The sequence below is a fragment of the Chrysemys picta genome, chromosome 9 (assembly GCF_011386835.1).
Source record: "Chrysemys picta bellii isolate R12L10 chromosome 9, ASM1138683v2, whole genome shotgun sequence".
NCBI classification, from domain to species: domain Eukaryota; kingdom Metazoa; phylum Chordata; order Testudines; family Emydidae; genus Chrysemys; species Chrysemys picta.
In genome coordinates, this window is record NC_088799.1 from 54,499,291 (window position 1) to 54,518,061 (window position 18,771).

At 45.7% G+C, this 18,771-nt stretch overlaps 1 protein-coding gene and 1 long non-coding RNA gene across 6 annotated transcripts in view; one reads left to right on the forward strand and one right to left on the reverse strand.

Moving 5' to 3' along the window:
• PAK2 (p21 (RAC1) activated kinase 2) overlaps nt 1–18,481 on the reverse strand; it is a 93,076-nt gene extending 74,595 nt beyond the window's left edge. The window contains exons 1-2 of one of the 5 annotated variants that reach the window (XM_008171767.4): nt 11,834–11,987; nt 10,812–10,862 (exon numbers count right to left, since the gene is read on the reverse strand). The gene's annotated coding sequence lies outside the window, so the exon portion shown is untranslated. Of the gene's footprint in view, nt 1–10,811; nt 10,863–11,790; nt 11,999–18,254 lie in introns of those variants that run through there. The other 4 variants (XM_005303630.5, XM_065557118.1, XM_008171772.4 and 1 more) reach the window with 4 other exon arrangements.
• Nucleotides 12,190–17,366, forward strand: LOC135973514 (uncharacterized). The gene is made up of 2 exons (XR_010590391.1): nt 12,190–16,169; nt 17,129–17,366. It is a non-coding gene; the product is annotated as an uncharacterized LOC135973514 (long non-coding RNA).
• Nucleotides 18,482–18,771: the final 290 nt, after the last annotated feature.

Sequence of the window (18,771 nt, forward strand, 5' to 3'; positions counted from 1 at the left end):
TAATTACAACAATAAAATATTTGAAATTACAGTTTTTTAAGCAGGGCTTTGGAGCTGTGCTCCAGCTCCGCTCCAGCACCAGGTAAAAACCTGCAGCTCCACTGCTCTGGAGCTGCTCTGCGCTCCAGCTCCGGGCTCTGCTCCAAAACCCTGGCTTTAAGTCACACCAGCTAGTCTGGTAATCCAGAGGTAATTAGCTGTCAGAGGTAGGAAATACTGGAGGCAGCATGCTCAACTCAGGTGAGGAGAGGAACAGTTTTCTAGCTCCCGGTGGCTAGCCCTGGAGGGAGCGCTGTCCATCTCCTACTTCAGGATGGATGATCACTATGATCCAGTATGACAGAAAAGTAAAAGGGAACAAATGAAGTGACTGTAGGCTACATAAATTCCCCGCCCCATTTAAAAAAAAAAAAAAAAAAAAAAAGTCACCCAGAGCTTCATTTCCATTTAGAATCATAGAATCTCAGGGTTGGAAGGGACCTCAGGAGGTCATCTAGTCCAACCCCCTGCTCAAAGCAGGACCAATTCCCAACTAAATCATCCCAGCCAGGGCTTTGTCAAGCCTGACCTTAAAAACATCTAAGGAAGGAGATTACACCACCTCCCTAGATAACCCATTCCAGTGCTTCATCACTCTCCCAGTGAAAAAGTTTTTCCTAATATCCAACCTAAACCTCCCCCACTACAACTTGAGACCATTACTCCTTGTTCTGTGATCTAGTACCACTGTGAACAGTGTAGTTCCATCTTCTTTGGAACCCCGTTTCAGGTAATTGAAAGCAGCTATCAAATCCCCTTCATTCTTCTCTTCTGCAAACTAAATAATCCCAGTTCCCTCAGCTTCTCCTCAGAAGTCATGTGCTCCAGCCCCCTAATCATTTTTGTTGCCCTCTGCTGGACTCTTTCCAATTTTTCCACATCCTTCTTGTAGAGTGGGGCCCAAAACTGGACACAATACTCCAGATGAGGCCTCAACAATGCCGAATAGAGGGGAATGATCACATCCCTCGATCTGCTGGCAATGTCCCTACTTATACAGCCCAAAATGTCATTAGCCTTCTTGGCAACAAGGGCACACTGTCGACTCATATCCAGCTTCTCGTCCACTGTAACCCCTAGGTCCTTTTCGCAGAACTGCTACCTAGCCAGATGTCTTATAGATGTCTTAGTCACAGTTCAGACACAGGGACAGAACTACTCACCTAGCCAGGTTATAGCCCAACATTAGGACTTGAAGCGTTCAGATAAAATTTCAATGGGCCTCTGCTCTGAAGCAGGATAGGATGCAATCCACTGCCTGGATTGCATCTGTGAACTTGTCCTGAAGCAGGAAAGCTAGTGTTTCAGTGGAATACAGGGGAACCACAGTGAAGATTAGAACCTGAGTGGGGATAGTAGTAATAGGACATGTTGATGCAGGTAAAAATATTCTAATGGTCATTTACTCTACCTTCTGGGCAATGTGAACAAACAAACTATGCACAAATACGAGCAGGAATCCAAAAAGGCTGGCAAAGCTTCATTTGCTTATGGGTCTTGGATGAAACTGGGGAAGAGAAAGAGGAGTAACAATCAGGGCCGGCTCCAGGCACCAGCCTAGCAAGCAGGTGCCTGGGACGACCAATGAAGAGGGGGGCGGCACGTCCGGCCCTTTCAGCAGCGGGGCCGTCATTCCCTCTGGGAGCAAAGGACCTGTCACCTAATTATTGCTGCCATAGAATGAGCAGCAGTAGAGCTGCTGCCGAGATCGCGGCTTTTTTTTTTTTTTTTTTTTTTGGCGCTGCTTGGGGCGGCAAAAATGCTAGAGCCAGCCCTGGTAACAATGGATGTGGATACGACCAAATTTCAGACAAACTAAAGTTATTACATTGATGGATGATCCGGGCCATAATGATTTCATCCCAAATATGATCACAGGAGCTGCACAGACTGATGTGGCTATCTTGGTTGTGGATGCCAGCAGGGGGGAGTTTGAAGCAGGGTTTGAGACTGGTGGACAGAGTCGAGAACATGGGTTATTGGTTCACTCTCTTGGACTGACCTAGGTACCCAAAGGGTGTGAATTACCTCACTGAGATAGGGCTCTTATTAGCCATTGACTCAGATACATATACAACATACACAACCCCTTGATGCAGAAGAGCTGTCTGTGACCACCAAGCACTTTGTAAATTACACTCAGGCTGCTAACAACCCAAAGAGCAAGGGTATGTCTTCACTACACAGTTAACCTAGGCTCTTACCCAGGTTTTAGCCCAACCCCCCGATCATCCACAAAGTAAAACCTCTGACCCATGTTTGGAGGTACTTTATGTCCAGGCTAGCTTACTCAGATTAGCATTGCGTTTGGGGGGAGGGTACAGAATCTGAGCTCTGCTCTAACATGGGCTGGAACCTGCCCCCTTTGCTGTAAGGATGCAGGCTAAAGGCTAAATCATTTGACTAATCAGAGTCCTCCAATGCCCTTCCCACAAATCCCCCCAAAGAACAAACATTCTCCAGCAATTGACAGGGTGTTTCAGCACAAACCACCATGGGACATGCCCCCAATACACAGGAGCACGCTGAAACAGCGAAGACCATAGTAACACAGCTGGGGCTTTGCCAGGGGGATGCTTGTACCCATGCTAGGCTAACCTAGGTGCCAATCACCAGGTTATCTGTGCAGTCAAGACATACCCTAAAGTAGTACCTTGTATTGACAGTGGCCACTATCCTCTATTAGCCTGAGGTACTGTCCGTGATTTTGCCTAGGGAGAGGAAGCAGTCTCTCTAAGTTAGGATTTGCACCAGTGAAGCTTACTACAAGTTCAAACATGGGTAAGCTCCACCACTGCAAACTGTGCCTTTGACAGTTTACATGATTGTATTAGTGCGGATATGCTAGTAGCTGGCTACTAAGAGCTAACATGCCCAGGTCCGACAAGATCTAACTCTACGGAACTCTAACAGAAAAGGTAAAGGTACGCCCACAGCAGCCTTCACCTCTTCCTTGGAGACTTCCTAGAAAGAGGAGACGATGTTGCTTAGAGCACTTTGAATTAGACATCTTTTTGAAATGGGACTAGATCAAAGTGCATTAACAAACTTAACATGTCAGCAGGTGCATACAGACAGTTCACCTGCTGCAAGCTAGCATGGGGTAGAGTCACACCCCAGCTCATCACAGTCTAATTGTTCATGTGGACAAGCCTAAAGAGACTACTGACACAGGAGCTGGAGTACCATAAGGCCAAAAGTCCAAAGGTGCACAGAACCGAGATGGAAAAAAGTCTGACAGATTTAAACTTGGGAGCTGTCCAAACTGAAAATTGAAGCCCAAATGATATTCGTGGGCCCAAACTAGATGTAGAACTGCAGGAGAATGGCAAGAAACCTGCTTTTTTCAGTTGAGAAGTCCACAGCACTGAACTCAGATCCGTCTCCCATTGGATCAAGAGCTCATCCACAAAGTGCTAAGGGAAGGCTGTTCTGAAGAAAATCTTGCCTAACCCAATAATCCAACAGATCCTACAGAGTGGTAGTTGGGGTTCTGCACTGATGACTGTTCTGAGTGCTATGACATCCACGCCTTCCAAACCTTCGAAGGGTGTTGACTCCTGGTGCTTTCTCCAGACATACCCAACTGGCACCCTAATGCTGACAACTGAGGTTGCCAGGCCAAATCAGAGGAGGCCTATGCTTTTCAGGACCCTTAAGATCCAGGAAATCCTACCTCCCTGGGTTCCAGCTGGAGCTGACAACAGGATCCTTGTCAGAAAATCTCTCGTACCATATGGCACCACCGAAGTGCCAGACCACCAGAAATGCACCCTCAGCATCTGAAGAACTCTGACCTCAAGTAAGTGGAATACCATCTGGCAGTTCCTCACAGTGCATCTTCAATAGAGGATGACATTTCAACCTGGAATTCTGCAACAGGCATCAGCATCAGGACAAGTAGAGAGTCCTTTCTATAAGTTCTGAGACTCATCAGCTACCATAACACATGATAAGAACAGTATTTTTGAGGACAAAACATTCTGGTCTGGGGGAATGGAATGCATCATTCCAGAAACATCCCCTTTTCAGTGTCATCCTAAATGTGGTTCCTTTTGAAAATTTTATTTGGGTTTTCAGGAAGCAAGAGACTGCAGGGAAGGAACTAATCTGCCCTAAGGTAGAAAATACTGATGAGGTGATGTCCCTCAAATAAATTTGTGAAATAAACCATGATATATTGGACAAAAAGGCTGAATCGCATTAAAGAAGTTCTGAAAGCATGTGCACATGCTGATAGTTGTGAACTTTTGTGGGTATGTGATGAGTCAGAGGTGAAGTAACTACCTTAAACTTAACAGGAAGGAGAAAATTTCAGAGAAGCAGTCAGAAGCTGCATAATAAAGGCCTTGTTAGCCCAGTCACATCTCCTGCACTAGAGTATCTGCCAGCTGTCCTCATTCTTGTTCAAGCTAATGTTCAGTACAAAAGGAAGAGGGTGCATATTATGCCAAATCCTATTATGAAAAGAATATATCACATTTTAAGTTGTATTTAAACCTATCATAACTACTTACTGGTTGCCTACTTTCAGCCATAATTCTTCAATGTGACAGATTAACTTTACCTGTAAAGTTTTCAATTGATCATGCAACACCCTATACATCAAATAGGAAAGCTTATCTTAAATTTTCTGACTTGTTGCAAAGACGTAAACACTTTCAATTTACACTATTCTCTTTCCAGAGGGGGACAACTCTTCAGATTGTGGAAGTGTTTAATCACTGCTCTTTTATTCAATTTTGTGACAAAAGGAAGAATTACCATAATACAAATGATACTGAATATAAACTGGCCATCAGGAAGTTTAGACTTGAAATTAGACAAAGGTTTCTAACCATTAGAGGAGTGAAGTTCTGGAACAGCCTTCCAAGGGGAGCAGTGGGGGCAAAAGACATATCTGGCTTCAAGACTAAGCTCAGTAAGTTTATGGAGGGGATGGCATGATGGGATAGCCTAATTTTGGCAATTAATTGATCTTTGACTATTAGCGATAAATATGCCCAATGGCCTGTGATGGGATGTTAGATGGGGTGGGATCTGAGTTACTACAGAGAATTCTTTCCTGGGTGTCTGGCTGGTTAGTCTTGCCCATATGCTCAGGTATCAGAGGGGTAGTCGTGTTAGTCTGGATCTGTAAAAAGCAACAGAGTCCTGTGGCACCTTTAAGACTAACATATGTATTGAAGCATAAGCTTTCGTGGGTGAATGCCCACTTCGTCGGATGCATGTCCATATGCTCAGGGTTTAGCTGATTGCCATATTTGGGATCGGGAAGGAATTCTCCTCTAGGGCAGATTGGCAGAGGCCCTGGGGGTTTTTTGCCTTCCTTTGCAACGTGGGGCACGGGTCACTTGCTGGAGGATTCTCTGCACCTTGAAGTCTTTAAACCATGATTGAGGACTTCAATGGCTCAGACATAGATATAGGGTTTATTACAGGAGCGGGTGGGTGAGATTCTGTGGCCTGACTTGTGCAGGAGGTCAGACTAGACTATCATAATGGTCCCTTCTGACCTTAAAGTCTATGATGCTATACTGTAACACAGAACCACTACAACCAAGATGGGGGTTAATTGTGCTAGGCACTGTACAAACACACAGTAACATCCATGCCCCAAAAGCTTACAATTACAAAGACAAGACTATAGTGAGACAGGAAACAGAGGCAGAGAAATGCCCAATGTCATACAGCAGATCGGTGGTCGAGCCAGGATTCCTGAGTACTATCCAGTGGGTCACACTGGCATCCATAAAACTCAAGACTATTTTTATGTTAACTGTCATCATTCATAATTCAGATTTGATTAAAAACTATCATTCTATATTCTAATACACCAGATGATTTCCCAACCCCTGTACCTGTATTAAATTGAGATATTAAAAAGCTACAAAAGTAGAAGGTTGGAGTAAATGTATCTTACCACAACAGTGTATGCAGGGAAAGAAAACTACCACCTTCACTAGCTCAGAGACAACTACTCTGATGCAAGATTCAAATATAGCAGCTGTTTGATGGCAACAGGTAACTATTAATTTTCTGGAACAAGAATAAAATATTTCAGTAACAAGTAATCAACTTCAAGTGAAACAAGCAACCTTGGGCAAATCTGAGTTGGTAGTTTTTGTATATACAATCAAGCAGAGTCTACCAAGAATCTTCTAGAATGTATGTCCAGCTCCCATTCAACATTTTACCTATCTTACCAATATATCTAGGACAAGCATGCTCTAAACAATATTGAAATTTTATGACAAGGAACAGTAATAGAGGACTGCCAACCTATTAACTTCTCTTCATTCAAATCCATTTTAAGGCATACATCTGTAATGATACTCCCAAATACTGAGTCAATCATTCTTTAAAAACTGAGCATCTAGATATGCTCCTGATTAAACTCTGTATCCAGCTGTTGCCCATGTCATTTTTCTTCCCTATTTGTTATCCTCAACCTATCCTGCCATCTCTGAAGTTAGATTTAGCTCTTTGGGAAAAGAGCCTGTCTTTCTAGTTGTTCTGTAAAGCACCTAGTGGGGATCTTTTGTTTTTGAGAACTACACAAAATTTCTCTCCAGAGATAAACAAAACAAGCTAGTTAAAATGGTTCTAACCACTATTACATAACTAGTACTTGACATAATGCTTTTCATTGACAAATTCCAAAGTGCTTTAAAAAGGTGGTTAAGTATCATTAACCTGAGAGCTTCAAAAAAATCTACTTGCTTTGGGTAAGCAGATAGCCTGAACTGTCAAGTTAAAATGAAACCTAACCAGCAATATCTGCAGAAATTTTTCATTTAAAAAATAAATGTCTAGTCCTAATTGCTGAAGAAATGACTTCAGAAAGAGCCAAAACTCATGTACTGTTTTCATGACTCTGCAGACAGACAGCTCCAGTACTGCTGCTAGCCATGGCTTATCCAAACAGCAGCAGAGTGAAATTTAAAACATTTTGGTCAGATTTATTGCAGTTATTCAGAACCCAGTGGGCAGCTGTAAAACTGTCAATCATATACTACTACTGTTTGAGAACGCAAGCATTGCAGCTAGTCATAGTGGAAGAGGAACCAAGCAGAGGGCTGACTGGGGAAGGAGTGATGAAGACCTTACCCCTCCCCCTTCACCCAAAGAGTTTCTATGGGAAGGGTATAGAAGCAGAAACCCACATGCAACAGCAAGGATGCTCTGAAGGTGGTGATGAGACAGGAAGTGTCTTCCTCAACGAGAGCAGTTTCACATTTATCTGATAACTACTTGCAAGAAGCTGATACAAAATAGGACATCCCCAATCAGGCTTCAGGAAAAAGACCCAGTAACCGCTCCCTTTCCAATAGCTGGGAATGATCAGGAGGGTCTCACTGCCCTTGGACTTTGCCCTTGGACTTTGCAGAGGGCTACGCCCACCTTCATAGCTAACTCTGGCTAACAGGTGTGAAATTTCGAAGGCCTGATCCCCTATATTGTAGCTGAGAAAACAGAAAAGAAGTGACTTGTCTAAGGATGCAGAGTTGGGAACAAAACCAATGTCTCCAAATTCCCAGTACCAGCCTCTACCCTCTAGACCAGCAAACTTGTATACCGGCAGTAAAATGCCGACCAATACCCAAGTAAGCTAATATAACTGACTTTCTATGAAATCTTGCTTGAAGATTTCAATCTTGTTCAATGTAAAGCCTTGAAGTACAAAGCTAACTCCTTCCACTTACAACACAATGATCCAAGCCCCAAAACTGCTAGTTCACTATCTCAACTAACATTTTAATGCCAAAACACTTAACACATCATACTTTCATCAAAATGCATAATACGAATATTAAGCATAGTTTCTTTTCATCCTACATTACAGTGATACAAAGAACCCCACCCCTAAACAGAAAAGCATCTCAAGAATCCTTGGTCTGACTGCAATGCTTGCTCTAGTGATGTTCAATTGTAATTTATGCATAATTCTTATTTATGGCATGGTAATATTTTCCAGGCTCTGCTTGGCAATTGCAGACTTATATTTGAGAGTCACTTACAATATTTCCAAGAAAACACTGCCTAGTTAACATGAGAAGTTCAAAGGAATATATAGCAATCTAGTATTCTTTTTGAACCTTCTTACTGCTCCAACTGGTTTCTGCTTTCATAAAGAGAAAAAAAGAGCAGTGAAACTGATCATTGTAATTACGTTTCTGGAATAATCTCTTCAGTGGAAAGCTTTACAACCACCTGTCTGACAATTTGGTTCTACTCTGCTTGAACTGCCAACAATAATATACATCAGGAAAGTTAAATTTATAATTTGTTTCAGCCCTGTACAAGTCACAAATACCTGTAGCTATTTGATTTTATACCTTGAGGAGTTATAAAATAGCTTGGAAGGAGAGATATCATCTGATTGGCTGAAGTTAGTTCCAAGCCTACAAATTATATACTATAAATCATCTACCTGCTCAACCACTACCGCTCAAAACATTGAAGTCATTTTACAAAATGGCATGGGTAAAAACTGCTTTAGATTTCTTTAAATGCTTAAGTTTAAAGTATTTAAATAGGACTTCCATAGCATATGTCGGTGCTGTTAATGACTGAGGGGATCTTCGGCAAATCATTTTTCGTAGCCAGGTACTTTCCCCATCTAACTCAGTTCCTTCCACTACCATGTCTCTCCTATCCTCCTTCCTTTTCTCCCGACCTGTACATTTCGGTCAAACACATCAGTTTACGAAATGCTGCTTGGGTCCCAGCACAAGACTCCAGCATTAGCATCTTCACTCATGCCACTACTAGGCCAGACCAATGTTCCCTCTAATTTTTTACACCCATCCATGTGCAGAATGAATTTTGTTATGTGCACCAATATGGAGATGATGAGTGGCAGGGGTGGGGCTGAGGGGTCTGGAGTGCGGGAGGGCTCTGGCTGGGGGTGGGGATAGGACTTGGGGTGCCGGAGGGGTCTCAGGGCTAGAACAGAGGGTTGTGGTGCAGGGGCTGAGGGCTCTGACTGGGGGTGCAGGTTCTGGGGTGGGGCTGGGGATGAGGAGTTTGGGGTTCAGGCTTCCCCGGGGCTGCAGCAGGGAGAGAGAGGACTCCCCCCAGGCCCCTCTCGCCGCGGCAGCTCTGGGACTGGGGGAGAAGGGCCTCTCCACAGCCGTGGCAGCTCCAAGGCCAGGGCTGGGGGGGAGAAGCACCTCTCCCAGGCTGCGCACCTGCACAGCCCTTGATAGCCTGCTGCGTGGCTGCGCAGCTTAGAAGGAACTTAGGCCCAGACCCTTTGATACTGATGTGGTTTAACGATGGCATCAAAATAAACCATTTAAAAAAAAAATAAGCCCTTTAAACACAACTAGGAGACTTGTTCTGACAGCCACTATATTTTCATTGTGGCGACAGCAGAGACACCTCAATTAATGATCTGCTAATCTGCAGCAAGAGGATACTGGCACTGGAAGCTCAGGCCAGCTCTCAGACAACACTTTAGGAGTTGAAATTCCAACCCAAAAAGAATTTGGGAGAAGTGAAAGAAGAAGAAAAAACAGGACAGGAGAAGATAAGTACTGGACTAAAAGTAGCCCTCTCAATGGGTAAGTCAGAGACACAGTTAGACACACCCTCTCATATCTGCATCCTAATTCTCTGCCTTAGACATGTGGCTGGTGTGTCTTGATCACATGCTCAGGGTCTAACTGATCGCCAGATATAGGTAAGGAAGAATTTCCCCCCCTGGTCAGATTTGCAGGGATTTTAGCCTTCCTCCTCAGTATGGATTACAGAGTGAGTGCTGGGATCATCTAGCCACATCTCACCTAATCAGTTTCCTGCCATTGCAAGGACTTTGGTGGCACCTGTCTCTCCTGTTCGCTGCCTGTGGCAAACAATAGTTTAGTCTCCTAAGAACTAAATGCTTTATTCATCTAAAGTAACTGGACTCAACACAGGGGTATTTGACTGAAATGTAATGGCCTGTAAGACTATATAATCTAATGATCCCTTCTGGCCTTAAACTCTATAGTTTTCTCATGAGCAGGGCTGGGGGGAGCAGGAAAAAAAAGAACAAAAATAGGAAATTAAAAAGAAGAAAACAAGCCAGAAGACAGAAAGTGACATCAACCGACAAAACAAAACAAAAAAAAAAGAGACAATGGCAACTACATTGAGACAAAGCATAAACAAACATGGGGTGCTGATCCTCCAAGGAATTCTCCAATAAAAAAAACACAGTAATGGAATGCTGCAATATTTGGGTTGCTTACACTACAGGAGAATGTTACAGAAAAAGAAATCCCATAAAACACAGCTATTTACCAGAAATATTTCTGTTGGAAAAATAGTTACAAAAACTAAGTTTGGGTAAAACTTTACTAAGAATTCTGTTAATTCTTTTTGTAAAGCTTGTTAAAATTACACAGAGGTCAATGGTGTACCGCCCACCTCCCAAAACATGGATGACCTTTAAGTTTTAGAGAGCAGCCCCAGAAAAAAAATCAACCCCACAAAAATGTGCTTCTATCATACCTATCTATGAGAATTAAAGACAAACAGGATAGGGAGAAACACAGGTTGTACTTAGTTTCAGGCCTAAATTTTCATGTCTATTTACACAAATTAAGTTCAGCATATATCAGCAGCACGATAAATCTATAGGTGTCTTTTTTTAAAAACTACATATTATACAGCAAGATATATAGTGAGCACACCAAAAATCACTCATGATAAGAAAATAACTATACATAAAAAAATTTTAAAAACTCAATATTTGTTTCTAGAAAGACAGACAATTTCATTACCCATTAAGTTTTGTTGAACATGAAGGCACTTCTAAAAGCAGAAAGTAGTATCTGAAAGGAAGAGAATTGGGGAGGGGGGAATTATATTACAACTTTAAAAGCAGTATTAAAGTGAAATAACAAATATATTGGCTCATTTAAGTCTACTTCTGTCTTATTCATGTGCTATTTCTTGGAGTGATTACAAGATGGTGGGGCACAAAGTTGTTGCGAGTATGTTTTTGCAAGTACTATTATTATGCAGCCATCCCAAAATCACCTATAGCTGTGTCACTGTAGCATAGACACTTACTATGGAAGGTGTTTTTCCATGGCTGTAGTAAATTCACTCGGCGAGACGGTAGCTACCTCTACAATAGGGGTTAGATCAACCACCATGTCATACAGGACGGAAAGTTTTTCATAGCCCTAAGCTTCAGCCAGGTATTGACCAGGCCTATTACGCCAAACCCTGACAGCCCTAACACTGCAGTGTAAGGTCCGTACAGGTTCCCCCCGCCACCCCACACAGGTGTCCCAAAACCCTGACCCCGCCACCCCACCGTGCCATGCAGCCCACGCCACCCCCGTCTTGCGCCGCCCCCGCCAGGGAGGAGTGCACTCTCCTGCGGAGTTTCGCAGTTGGGGGAATTGCAGGAGCCTGGCGGCGGGTGCCTGAGCACCTGGTCTCCGTCCTACAGGCTCTGTGCCGAGCGGACCGGCGCTCCCTACCCGGCGGGGCTGGGCAGAGAGGGCGCTGCCTACACCTCAGCGATCCCCAACAAGGAAGCGACTCAGGAGGAAGCGGCGGGGAGGCGCCGCCACCCGCCAGCCTGAGGGCTAGGATTCCGCCCACGGTAGGTGGGAGACTCCCAGCCGCTAGCCGGGCCAGGCCATGCACACGCCGCCGGGTCGCGTGCACGGCGGAGGGAACGGCCACCCGGCCCCGCTGCCCCCTCAGCCGGTCCCCGCCCCGGTGCGCAGCGGGCGCTGAACTCACCGGGGGCAGACGGGGTTGCCCGCTGCGCCGCGGCGCCACCCACCTCCGGAAAGGAGCCAGTCGCCGAGGGGGCTGCGGGGCGGGACCTCTCGTTCGCACGGCGCGGCCGCCGCACAGAGCCTCCTGCAATGGCGGCAGTGGGACCCACCGAGGCGGCGGCAGCCGGAGGGGGAAGCGGAACCGCCGCGCGTGGCCACAGCCCAGGAGGGGAAGGGGGAGGGGCTGCCCCTCGCGCAGATGTTCACGCGCAGGGCGCGGGGACTACAGTTCCCATGACACAGCGGCAATGCGGAGGGGGAGGTGCTTCGATTGAGGACTATAGTTCCCATGATGCAACAACGCGGCCGGGCTGCCCCCGAGACAGGCAGCCGACGTTGCGCGGAGCCCGCTGGAAAGTGTTGTCCTGGTTAATCAGCACCTGTCCGGCCCCGATTCCCAACGCGGGACGCAGGCGGAAGCGGAGCGGTCCCGCAGCCCCCTCCCCCACAAGCCATACGTCATTTGTCTTAAATGCTGGCCTCCGCTGGGGGGCTGTGTTCTCCCATGCGGCCATACAGCGCCTAGCACCAATCCTCAGCCTCTCTGCGTGTTCCTGTCTAAAGAGGAGCCACAGGCATTTAAAGTATCAGGGGGTAGCCGTGTTAGTCTGTATCTACAAAAACAACAAGGAGTCTGGTGGCACCTTAAAGACTAACAGATTTATTTGGGCATAAGCTTTCGTGAGTAAAAACCTCACTTCTTCGGATGCATACTATGACTCCTAGGCATTTAAAGCAGCACCCAGTCGGTCACCCCTGTCCAGGCAGCTAAAGACAGAGCTTCGCCCCCTCCCCCACCACGGATAGATTCACTTACCACGAGGGGATTATTTCCCTCATTTAAAACAAAACCCATGTATTAATACGTGCCTCAGTCAGACTACACTTGCAGGCTTTTTATTTTCTCATTGTGGGCATACAGGCTATGGAAAAGCCTGGAGTCCTTTGCTTTGCTGAGCTGTGCAATTCTTTCCCCTTTTGGGGGCAAAAAGACTTTTTTAATAAATACTATCCTGTCCAGGTGCAAGTGTGTGCTCTTGCCAGCAGCTCCTAACCTGCAGTTGGACTGCTTATTTTCTTGCTCTTTGATTTCCTGTTACTTTAAAATGGCAACCCCAATAGCCAGGGGGCACTAAAATGCTGCTTCACCCTCAAAAGTCCTGAGGGCCTGAGAAATCCTACAGAAGACTGATAGACATTTATGTGTGGGAGCCAAACAGGCAGCAACTGACAAGCCTTTGGTTAAAAACGAGGAGTCTAGTGGCACCTCTGGATAGTTGCCTACAGTCCCTACAGATAGATGGCTGTTATTTGTGAAATAAACTACTTCAAAATGCAAAATTCCTTAAGTAATATATTTCCTGAGTAGTAGCCAAACATTCTCTAATTATTCTATAGCACCATTACTGTACGTGGCAAAACACAGATTGAGAGCTGGTTGCTTTCTAAAAGAGAGATGGAATTGTCGGAGAATAGAATCTCTGGTCATCTACACTTTTGTCTATTGCTAATTCACACTTCAGCTCTGACTTCCTTTCTTTTGAAATTTGATATATTTCCTCAATATGTCTTAGAGTGCTGAATAAAATGTCTTTACGATGAGTGAGGGAGTGGGTATCCTGCTTCTTTATTGCAATAGGAGACAGGACACAAATTGTCTCCTTGAAATCCACATTTTCTTGTATTTCAGAGACAATGTTAGTTTATTCTGTGTTTGTGACAAAGTTATGCAAGGATGTCTGGCAGCACCAGGTGGCTGCATCTCACATCCCTACAAATATACTTTACTCATCCTTCCTCTTCCCTTAAGGTGTTTGGGGGAGGGGGAACTAATGCTTGTATCAACATCACTGAAGAAAAATTAACCATGTTTGAGCAGAGTTCTACATTCCTTAAGCACCACCAGTCTCTGCAGCTCGTAGCTTGCAAAGCTTTTTCTTGCCCTACCATCAAAACACATTGGTAGTTAGGGGGAACAAATGGCAGCAGCTTCCACTATTGCCATCCTCCACCATTCACCGTTGTGTGCCACTCTTCTAACACAGGGGTGCCAATAGCAGCACTCAGGATGGGTTTGTGTGGTCCTACCCACAGCTAAAGGCCCTTCTCCTCAGCCTACGGGGAGCAACCAGTACACCCAGACATTAAAGACAGGTTCAAAATCAAGGATGCAGTGGGGGACACCAAGCAGAGACTCCCCCCCCCAGACAGCGCCAACTGCTCCTCATAGGTGTCCAGGGAGCCAGTGGACACTGCCCAAAGGAACTCTTCCCCCACACATGACTTAAGGGAGGATCTGAAGTAGGCCCCACAGCCACAGAGCACCCCCTACCCCATCCAACTTCCTCCCCTGGTATAGTGGCCGGCTATCTTGGCCAGCATCAGGAGGAGGTTGATGAGGCAGTCTCGCAACTTTGTGAGGCCACAAATAGGGTGTGTGTAAATAAAGAGGTGTGGGGAAAAGTGCAGCCAGAACTGAAGGAGAAGGTTCTGCAGCAGTAAGCGTACCTCTTGAAGTCCCTAGGGGTGCAAGCCATACATATTGGAAGGCCCCTCCCACAGCCTAAGGGGAGGAGCTACTGAACCCAGGCCTCAAGCAAGTTCAGGGGGCAACAAATTATAAAACAGGAACAGGAGAGAGAGTCAGAGGGTCATAAACAGGGAGTCAGAGGGGGACGCCTAGCAGAGAATCCTGGACAGTACCCACTGCTCCTGGAAGGTGTCTAGGGAGCCAGTGGATGCAGCCCAGAGGGCCTCTACCCAGATACGTGAGCGAAGGGAGTAATGGAAATAGACCCCACAGTCGCAAAATACCTCCCTGTCCAGCATTCTCCTCTTGTTATGGTGGATGGCCACCTTGGCCAGCATCAGGAGGAGGCTGATGAGGCAGTTTTGCAACTTCATAGGGCCACAGATAGGGTGTGCATAAATAAGGAGATGCAGGGAAAAGTGCAGCCAAAATTGAAGGAGGAGGTTCTGCAGCAGTAAGAGAAGCTGAGAACAGCATGCTTAGTCTCCATGGCTTCTCCAGAAGCTGCCTATCACAGATTTAATCTTTGAGTTGACCTCCCAGCTCATCCACATGTCCTGACCCCTCCCTTTTGCTAAGCTCTCCTTTCACCCCAGGTTTCATGCAACAGCTGATTTTCCTTCAAAATCAGAAACACCAACTTCTCCCACCTATCAGGCAACTTGTTTTCACACAGCCTTGGAGAAGTAGCAGACTTTAAGACCTATCCACAAGGTCAGAAGCAATCTCTCTATTAAACTTTCCAACTTTTGTTGCTCTCAACTGTTTCCTCGACTCCTCTCCACCCCACCTCTCTTTTGACAGCATATGCCTTTAATACACAGGGAAATTGACCAGCATAACTATTCCAGAATAACTTCATGTGCAGACACGAATTCTGGAATAAAATGACCATGTGGAAGGCCTGGTCTACACTATGACTTTAATTCGGATTTAGCAGCGTTAAATCGAATTAACCCTGCACCCGTCCACACAACGCAGCCATTTATTTCGAAATAAAGGGCTCTTAAAATCGATTTCTGTACTCCACCCCGATGAGTGGAGTAGTGCCAAAATCGATATTGTCATTTCGAATTAGGGTTAGTATGGCCACAATTTGATGGTATTGGCCTCCGAGAGCTATCCCACAGTGCACCATGGTGACCGCTCTGGACAGCAATCTGAACTTGGATGCACTGGCCAGATAGACAGGAAAAGCCCCGCGAACATTTGAATTTTATTTCCTGTTTGCCCAGCGTGGAGAGCACAGGTGATCACAGATAGCTCATCAGCACAGGTAACCATGCAGGCCGATAATTGAAAAAGAGCACCAGCATGGACTATACGGGAGGTACTGGATTTGATCGCTATATGGGGAGAGGATTCAGTGCTAGCAGAACTTCGTTCGAAAAGACGAAATGCCAAAACTTTTGAAAAAATCTCCAAGGGCATGATGGAGAGAGGCCTCAATAGGGACTCACTACAGTGCCACGTGAAAGTCAAGGAGCTCAGACAAGCCTATCAAAAAACAAAAGAGGCAAACGGTCGCTCCGGGTCAGAGCCACGGACATGCCGCTTCTACGTCGAGCTGCATGCAGTTGTAGGGGGGGCCGCCACCACTACCCCACCTCTGACCGTGGATTCCGAGGCGGGGGTAATCTCATCAGCTACACCTGAGGATTCTGCAGATGAAGAGGAGGAGGATGAAGACGAGCTTGCGGAGAGCACACAGCACTCTGTTCTCCCCAACAGCCAGGATCTTTTTCTCAGCCTGACTGAAGTATCCTCCCAACCCAGTATACAAGACCATGACCCAGTGGAAGGGAACTCAGGTGAATTTACCTTTTAAAATATAAAACTTGTTTTAAAAGCAAGCGTTTTTTAATGATTACTTTGCCCTGAGGACTTGGGATGCATTTGCAGCCAGTACAGCTACTGGAAAAGTCTGTTAATGTGCCTGGGGATGGAGTGGAAATCCTCCAGGGACATCTCCATGAAGCTCTCCTGGAGGTACTCCAAAAGCCTTGCCACAAGGATTCTGGGCAGTGCAGCCTTATTCCATCCTCCATGGTAGGACACTTGACCACGCCATGCTAGTAGCAAGTAATCTGGTATCATTGCATGACAAAGCCTGGCAGCGTATGGTCCCGGTTTTTGCTGGCATTCAAGCAACATCCGTTCTTTATCTCGCTGTGTAATCCTCAGGAGAGTGATATCGCTCATGGTAACCTGGTTGAAATACGGGAATTTAATTAAGGGGACAGAGGTTCCTACTGGGCTGTTTGCCTGTGGCTGAAGAGAAATCCTTCCCTGCAGTTAGCCAAGCGGGGGGGAGGGAGGGGAAATTGGGCCTGAGCTTTTCGCGTTTGGCTAGCAGGGAGCTTCCCTGATACCAGCCACGCGGTGGGGGGGGAGGGATAAAGTGATCATCCCAGAGAATTGGATGGGGGGGGGGAGGGGTTAGTTTGTTTTCTGCTGCTGAAGGTTAACAGGAAAACCGCAGCAGTCAACAGGCTTTGCTTGGTATGTGGGAAAGGAGGGCGCAGAAGCCAAAAGACAATAGTTTACCATGGCCGCATACAAGCTGAATTCTGTTGCCCAGACCTGGGTCTGTGATCTCTAACACCAAAGCCACAGGCACTCAATATTAAGATGGAAAATGCGACCTTGTACTGAAATCACATGTGCTATGTAATGTGAATAGTGTTGTTCACCATGAAAGAGTATAAGCATTGTTCTGTAAAATGTATCATTTTAAAAACTTCTCTCTTTTTTTCATCCCTCCCTCCAGCAGCTGCAAAATTTCAAGCCTCCCGCCTCCATCCCGAAGGCTATCTCAGATAAGGCGGGGGAGAAACAGGACGCAAGATGAGATGTTCTCGGAAATAATGGAATGCACCCCCAATGAAAGAGCTCATTTGAATGAGTGGAAGGACACGGTATCTAAATACTGACCCTGCCAGCAGGTAGGGGATCTTGGGGGACAACTACTGCACTGGTGGAGTGCAAAATAAACTTTATTAAGAAAATGCAAAAACAGGGAAAATTCAATAGTGAGGGGTATGGGGTTTGTTAAGGTAAACAATTGGGGAGGGGTTTCTTTTAGTAAATAGGATAGGGAGTTTCAATAGTGGGGTACAATACAGTTGGTAACCAATTAACACTGAAGTATAAATGTAACAGGTAGTTTACAGTTCCTATATAAAGGGTGTGTCACAGCAGCATATAACCAACTAACAGTTATGGGTAAAATGTGTTAAATAACCAACAACTCTAGGTAAAAATATGTCACAGTGGTTAAATGTAAAATGTGAGGTGTGTTAGAGAGAAAAAGGGTAACCAATGGGGTTTTATGCTAGACTTCAGTAATACAATTGAGGTTTGGCAGCAGTAGAAGCAGGGTGAGCATGTGGGGGAAGGGATTAAGAGAGAGAGAGACAGAGAGCAGACAGGCTGCAAGTTTAAACAGCAGAGACACAATTATACAGAACACAGCAAAATCTTATCTATGATTTAACTTAACCAAGAGTACCCAAATTAGCAAGTAATAAAACACAACACAACAATTCTTTAAGCCTAACTTACAGATGCAAGCAATTTTCTAAACCTAATTTAGCCACAACTATGCAAAATGAAATTACAATTTATCTAGACTAAAGGCTAAATCTAACCTAATGGGTGCACCTTATACTAGGGGTAGTTCCAGAGGGCAGAGTGGTGTGTGCCCAGGATACAGCTTCAAGGGGGGTGGTGTTTAACTAGTGATGGCTGCAAGCAGGCTTATTTCTAGCAGCAAAGGTGCTGCGGAGCTAGAAGCAGATTACAGATACAGACCAAGGAGTTAGCTTGGGTCTGCCTGCTGGGGAAAGAAAGCCAGCAGCTAGAACAAGGGGAGTGTGCAAGAGATTTTTCCTTACCAATCCCCAAAGCAGCAGCAGGAACAGCAGTTTCAGCATCAGAAGACGCAGAGAGGACTCGATTCGCTTACAATAATCAGGAGATCTCCAGGCACAAATTCGTTGTTCGTGGGAGGGGAGTTTAAAAACAGGGGTATGCTCAAAAACCAAACGAGAGCGGGGAGAGGGCCCCCCAAAGACCCCTAGCTGATCAGACAAGGTGGCAAAGCTAGGACCTTCTCCAGGGGTCTGATCAGAAAATATCCGGTTTTAAGGGCAAATTCAGGCAGTTTCCCGCCAGTAACTTTGATTGGTTCCCCTTAATTCAGGGGAGGAGAGAAGGCAGGGAAACTGCAGGTAGGCACAGGACATGTCTGGGCAAGTTCTGAGTCACAGGTATGAGTCATATGCTCAGCTATGTGGCCACTTTAGGTCTTGCATACCTGGGCAGAGCACCCTACACCGAGCCGGGTCCGAACAAAGAAGCTAGACAAAGGAGTGAAAAAGCCCCCACCTCCCTGAGCAGAGCAATGGCTCC